General features: G+C 31.3%; 1 long non-coding RNA gene across 2 annotated transcripts; it reads right to left on the minus strand.

Annotated features, from left to right (window-relative positions):
- Positions 1–4,095: 4,095 nt before the first annotated feature.
- Positions 4,096–7,664, minus strand: LOC105324577 (uncharacterized). Of its 2 annotated transcripts, XR_010712024.1 has the most exons (4): positions 7,504–7,664; positions 7,305–7,377; positions 6,304–6,404; positions 4,096–5,321 (listed from the first exon to the last, which is right to left on the minus strand). It is a non-coding gene; the product is annotated as an uncharacterized lncRNA (long non-coding RNA). The 2 variants fall into 2 exon arrangements; XR_010712023.1 differs by lacking the exon at positions 7,504–7,664 and having other exon boundaries at positions 7,305–7,487.

The following is a 7,664-nucleotide window of genomic DNA, read 5'->3' on the forward strand; positions in this document are numbered from 1 at the left end:
GATGAAAAACACACAACGAGTTGGATGAAAATCATCTACCATCGCAAATCATGAGAGATTCTTTTTATCAAATGTTTCACCAAGAACTTTTTAAAAAAAAAATTGTAATTGTGTACCGCACAGCACATTATCTACAAGACGTCAACAACTTTACGCATGCAAAATGTTCCTTGAAGTTTAACAAACAAACATATCTTTTTCTAACATTTTTATGAATTCATGGAATATAATTGAAACAACATCAAATGCTTCACATTTACAACTCAACACTTTTCAACTGAATTAATTATTTACTTTTTTAATCGACGTCAATCAATCACCTTACCCTACGTAATGTTTAATTATGACATCACGTCGCGAAGGAACTCAAAGTGGAATATCAAAAATTTATCCCATGAGTAATATCTACCGCATATTGAGATAAACATGTAATAATATATAAATAGTGCCTGTTTGGAGGGTAACAGTTGAAATTGACACCCCTCGAAAACCATTGTCAACCGACGCGAAGGGTCGGTTGACAATGGTTTCCTCGGGGTGTCAATTTCAACTGTTATCCCCCCAAACAGGCACTATTTATTTTATTATTTTGAATGTCTTAATTTTAGAGAATTTTTATATTGCTTTTATATAGAAATGACGTGAATTCTACGGCGAACCGTACGCGCATAATTTACGCGCATGTAACAATTCGTTGTGTTACCCGTTGCTAAGTGTATTGCTAACACTGAGGGTAATAGAACGGATTATCAACTGCGTCTAAACCAATCAGATTTCAGTATTTAACATGAAAGTATAATAAATATATTTGTTATATTCAGTAGTATATTCTCACTCTATAACTCTATACAAATGAATAGTCAATAATTGTAATATTAGCTCGTCCGAAAAAATATTGACCGGTCAATATTTTTTTGATATTGACCGGCTAGTAATAATATCTAAAGAACATTCCCTCTATTTCAAATAATCGCCTTTGATTTGTTGGTTCGTAAACGATGACGTAAATAACTCTTCGCGACTCCAAAACAAGGTGGCGTCATAATAGACAGTTAGTCAAGGCAAGTAAACAACGGACGCGCAATGCGATGGTTTGCTATTATTTAAGAAATAAATTCAATATTTATTTGTTATATACGATATATAATGGTTTGAGGCAGTTTACGCTTTATAAACCGCGAAGCGGTTTATATTAAAAAGCGTAAACTGTTTCAAACCATTTTATATCGTATACAACTAATAAATCTTGAATTCATGTTGCTTAAAATTTAATTTTTTTACTCTTCATTGTAGATAAAAACGGTCATTTGACCTTTTTAAAAAATGACGTAAAATTGTACAAAATTCAAACGTAACGTCACGTGTTTTGATACGTTTTTGACGTTAGTCTTACTATGACATAGGCAACATTCTTTATACGATATAAAATAATTGTTTAGCCAATCAGAAAGTGCGTTACAACCAGAATTAAATTATAACGGATATAAGGATTTGCGAATTACTGAGAAGTAAAATCAGGTATAACATCTGTATGTTAATTCTTACGGTCGGTGGAATATCACCAGTGACCGTTTGATGCTGAGGATATTTAAAAATTTGACCTTTGATTTTACCTTTCATCTTTAATGTATTCTTATGATAATGAAATAGTTTAAATTCTGTGTTCCATATTTATTCTAGAGGAACATTTCCTTGATAAATTATCAAGGTCTTCTCATAATTATTTTAAAATTATCTGTTTCATAAGTTAAGAAGACTTCAATTGAAAAGTGAGAGAAATACAGAGACCAAAAGCAAAGAAATAAGGGAAGGAGATACATACCTATCCAATGTTCTTGGTAAGAATATAAAATGACCCCATTAATCTATCAGTGATTCATATAACTACATGTTCCCTATAGTTACCGGTACATCTCTACAAGGCAAGGGGAATATTATAATGACCCTCTTCTTTGTGAGTAAAGTTAAAAATATTTTTCAAGTAAAAGGCAAAAATCAACGCACCTACAAACCACTTGTGATATTAATAATTTTACTGTACATATATACTTACACCTTTAACATATTACAGATGATGTAGTAGAGCCATAAAGTAGACAACGTCACGAACAGTGTACACAATATCTGGAGATGGCGGCAAATATTTTTTTACAAACACATGTAAACGTAATGAAATATGTACAAATCATATTGTTTTAAAATAAGAGGTTATTCAAATGAAAGGTAAATAAAGTCAATGCAGAATAAATAAATTATTGCAATTATCGATTAAGTTTAGGTTTAAATTTATTTATGAAATATTGTTCTTTTGCAAGTCGCAGCTGATCACTTTCCTCGCGTACTTTGTAAAATAGAAAAATGAAATTTTTCCATTTTACAAAGTACACGAGGAAAGTGCGCGAGGAAAGTGATCAGCTGCGACTTGTCTACTTTATGACGTCATAATAACGACGTCAATTTTTGCCATTTCTGTTATCCCCGAGTACCCAAACTCCGTCACCATAAGCAGAAAACCCCCCGCGTTTCTCTGTAAATTATTTTTTGTAGTTTTTATTATTTGCAATCACTAAATATAATCTGAAACAATATACTAGTAATCTATAAAATTATTAACAAAAATATTTTTATTTTTATTCAAATAAGCCCTCTGAATACGACGTTTATCACGCGTGCCTATTATATCTTATGAACCTAACTCCGTCACCCACATGCTCTATGATATGGCAGGGAATGAAGACACATTAACAATAAGTCAATTTAGTTAAAACTCCATTTGTATACAGGCCAAGTTAATATGGTTTACGGTGCGACCGTTGGGGCGAGCGCAGCAGGTGATCAAAAATGAATTATGATAAATCAATAAAAATAAAAGTAGTGACGTAAAGTAAATGAATTTGAATGCAAAATAAAATAAATATACCCTTTTTTCCAGTAAATTTTCATTATGCATGTCATAATTCATAAGATTTTTTATTTATTTATATACCAATCTGATTAAAATCAGATCTTTGTAACGCTCCGAAATTCTTACAGTCGCTGAACAAAGTGTAGCGACATCAGAATTTGTCGGAGCGGATCAAAGATCTGATTTTATATAATCAGATTGTTTATATACTGGTCGCACGCCAGTATAGAATTTATCTCAGATAAAATGTTGTTGAATAATAAAGATTTTAACATAATGTACATTGCAGTTTATTTCCTCTTGTCTTGCAGCAGACATTTTTCTTAAACTTACAAATAAAAATTGACTTATCATAGCCCCCCCCCCCCCCGTTTAAAACAAATCAAATTTAGCCTAGGTATAAAAAAAAATTGTTGATCACATTAGGAAAATGGATCCCCCGGGAGCATGTAATACCGTAAATAGTAGTGAAAATAAAGACACCTTTGAGCAGCTAAAGAGCTAAAGGCATACCACGCACTCCCCATTCCTCACCCCGATTAGAATTTTCCTGATTTTGAGAATTTTATTTTTCTTTTTGCTTATGAAGATTTTTTGAATGATGTTGCCACACCCCATTTAAAAAACGTTCCTGGAAATTACCGTAAATATAGTGAATAAAATAAATGTGAGCATTCATCCAAATAAGAGCGAGTTACAGTTGTTTCCTCTCTCTGAAAAAATGTCCCGAATCGTTTGCCCTGCAAGATTTTGAGAAGATTTTGGTATTTATATTTCAGCAGATTTACAATAACTACTTAGGCCTATAGAGTAATTTCCCCTTATTGTGATGTCAAAGTTCACGTCGGTCAAGTGTAGTCTGTCTCTTTGAAAAAACTAGTCTAGTGAGATCGGCCGACATTGAGGAATTGCATTGTGGGTCGAAATTTACTGACTCCGATCTGTCGGATCAATGTGCAAGAAATCAATTGTGACGTCACTCGAAAGGACGATAACTCCGTTAGTCTTAAAAGTAATGGAAATCGGCGTTGTGTTATTTACAATGCATACATCACACCTCACAGCCTACTCAATATTCAGGGTCATGAACCTTGGGGAGCATTCATTATTGTCCCCAAGAGAGACAACTCTTGAAAACGTGCATTGACTATAGTCCGTTTCTTAATCTTATTAAAATAAATAAATTGAGAAAAGTTTTCAAAGTATTTTAATTATAAATAATACATATAACAATGAGTAAAAGGCATGAAAGAAGTACATTTAATTATCAAATATAGTAGGCTGGTACATGTACCTGGTGAATATTAAATGTATATTGCTTGTAGGTACATGTATAAATCTACACAGCTACATTCAATTAATACACTGTGTTATGTAAACTGAAAAAAAAAATTACACAGGTTGTAAGAGATCTTTTTTAAAATGAATTTTCTTAAAATGAAAAATAAATTAATGAAATTGCATATATCATTCTAAAAAAAATCATAATACTAATAGACACGAAGTTCAACATAAATAAAGTGATACATTGAATGGATAGGATATAATGTACAGCAATTAAAGATTTTGATGTCATTTTTCATATGAAAGGTAATTAAAACTCGATACCATTTAAACAATGAAAAAGTTGCAGAAGGCCTATTTGTATCTAGTTGAATATATTGAAAATAAATTAATGACCTTGTATACATCATTTTAAGAAAAAAAAGTAATAAACATGCTGTTCAAGAAACTAAAGTGATATATTATAGGAATCAATAGGATATACTGTACAGCAATTTTAATTATATATTGGATTTGTTTCCAAACATTGGAATAAAGGGGAAAAAACTTTTATATCTTATTTAGATTAAATAATATTCTTAAAAAATATTAATATTTGTATTTCATGGCTAAAACTGAATATTTTTCTGTCAATTTCTTCTGTTCATGAACAAGACCTATACATTTATCAGACACTTTTATATATATTATGTCCATATCCCATTGTAACTAAGTATTTTTGTTCTGTTTGTATACAAAAGAGTATACATGTATTAAAAAAAAACTTGTATAAAATAGTAAGGCTAAATTCCAATTTAAAAAAAATAGCTGTTTCCAAAAATGTTACATGTATATGAATGTTATATAAAAACATGTTAGATGGATGGGTAGGAAAAATACAAAATAAGTGCACTCGATAAAAAGTTTGCTGGTATTCATTATGTGAACACAATTCATCCAGTAACATTTAAAGTTATGCAACATAAATAAGAATGTTATGAATGATGTGTATAGAACAAATTCTTCTGTGGTTGGCTCCATAAATCTTGAAAAGATGGTGTGAGTTGGTAAAAAGGCAGAATAAGGTTCCATTTTAATCCTCATGCATTCCATTCAAGAAATACCGGTATTCATTAATGCCATGGTCTGGAAACTAAAATAGAATAAACATAAAGTGTTAAGAGAATTACATGTAATTTTTGCAAACATTGTGCACTCATCAAATACTTGCATGTATATATTCAATGAAGTTATTTCAAGAATGTGCAATTACTAACAATGTAATCTTTTCTAATATTGTACATACATGTATTACATCATTTTGCCACTAATTTTAATCCCAGCTGACAGTTTCTTTTTTGTTATATATACAGCGTCAAAAGATAGTTGCATCATGTGCATGTACTTTCAGTAATTTTAAAAGCCATAAAAACATTTCAGTACTACAAAAAACTTTAAATTTGTCAAATGATTTTACAAATGAAATATGTACTAATATTAGTAATATACCAGTAAGTCACATGAGATATATACTTTTTAAAGCAGTACAATTTATCACTTATATGACAACATCATGAAACCTGGCTCAATCAATTCTGCACACACATGATAAATGTAATGAATGTGTAACTTCAATGGTGTAACTTCAAAGATATTTCAATTAGATATCCAGTGGACAGAAAGATATTAAATGTATTGAACAAAGATCAAAGTCATAAACACTTACGTAACACGTATGTAACATATGATTGTCTGTATTAGTTTCAACTACATGTATCAACATTCTATGTACACCAAAATATGATTGCATCAATAACAAAAACTAATCGGAAAAACATATTTCCAGCATAAGAAATTCATGGGATTTCTGCAAATCCCATTTTCTCAGAGAGTGTAAAACACATCTCTTAAAGTTTATAATATTTTCAAACTCCTGGTATTCCTTTCAGAGGTTCCCACCCCTTAAAATACAGATAATCAAGCAGATTTGCAACAAGATACCCATATAAACCTTTCCCTTTTACACAAGACATTGTAGCTATTTAGATGACATTGCTTGACTTTCAATCAGCTTAAACCAAATATATCTACATATGGTAGACAAGTTGTAAGTTTATTACATGACAAAGAAGTACCTTCTGGGCTTCAGCAGACTTGACTGTGTCATTAGCAATATCAAATTGACAATATTTTCTATATTCCTGATCTTCAGATCATCTGGAAGCCGCAGGTAAATCTGTAGATAAGAAGAAAAAAATATACACTAGCTATCATTACAAAGCTAAATGCTGTCATTATCAAAACAAAAGGGTGTGTCCTTAGATTACACTTTTTTACGGGCAAATGCAGTATCTGAGACATGGTCAAAACATTACCATGATAACAGCTATAACAACTCATTAAGTGGGAAATGACATATAACTATAAAATTTGTTATGGCTTTTCATACTCTCTCTCTCTCTCTCTCTCTCTCTCTCTCTCTCTCTCTCTCTCTCTCTCTCTCTCCCTCTCTCTCTCTCTCCATGATCTCTCTCCATGATCTCTCTCAACATCTTTGTCAGCAATATTTCTAGTGCAACGTGGCATTATTGAAATATATATATGGTTCATGGAAGCAAGGCAATCAATAACAATTACATGCACACTGTAATTACTCTCTCTCTCTCTCTCTCTCTGAGTCTATCTCTCTCTCTCTCATACTCTCAATTGTATAATGTTATATTAACATAACAAATGCAGACCCTTGATTCATAAACACTCTCATCGTTAATAGATAAATAAGACATAAAGTCAACAGTTTGAATGAGATACAGATATCAAAACCACATGTACAGTGTACATTGTACGTGTCGAGGAAATTCTGTATGGAAATGACTGAAAGCATGATTGACAAAAACTCAATATTCTAGGAAAAACATACAATATTTTTTTAACGTATGCTGCGTAACAATATGTGTAAAAACTGACTATAATACACCTGCATACACATTTCATACTAAAACATGTCTTTCAAGTCACATTTCATAACGACCATTAATTATCGACATTTTTGTAACACGTGTACTAGACTTAAAGCATTGTAGGCTTTTAAAAGAGTTTTTGAGTAGTTTAACAATGTAAGTAAGTATGTTCTTACCGACGAATGACTACTCCTTAGCACGTTTTAGATTGTTGACAAAATCGAGGATTGCTGTTCAGACTGTTTCATGCTGAACAAAATTTAACGAGATAAGGCTAATCACCCCAAACTTCGACTTCACATTAATAAACAATTGTTCTACAACTTTATATAATTTAAAAGCTTGCCAATATAAGAAACAAAAACTTTTACTTACTTTTTCCATTTAAACTCCTCTCTCGATTTTCACGAGTATAAGACTGGTCTCGTTAAAATCCCGAGATATACGAAGTTTTGACTTTCTCGGGTTTTTTCATTCTTTCGTGAATATAAAAACCAGAAAGGTTCCGATTATGCTAATAAGGCTGTGAGGTGTGA

The sequence above is a fragment of the Magallana gigas genome, chromosome 3, assembly GCF_963853765.1.
Source record: "Magallana gigas chromosome 3, xbMagGiga1.1, whole genome shotgun sequence".
Taxonomy (NCBI): Eukaryota; Metazoa; Mollusca; class Bivalvia; order Ostreida; family Ostreidae; genus Magallana; species Magallana gigas.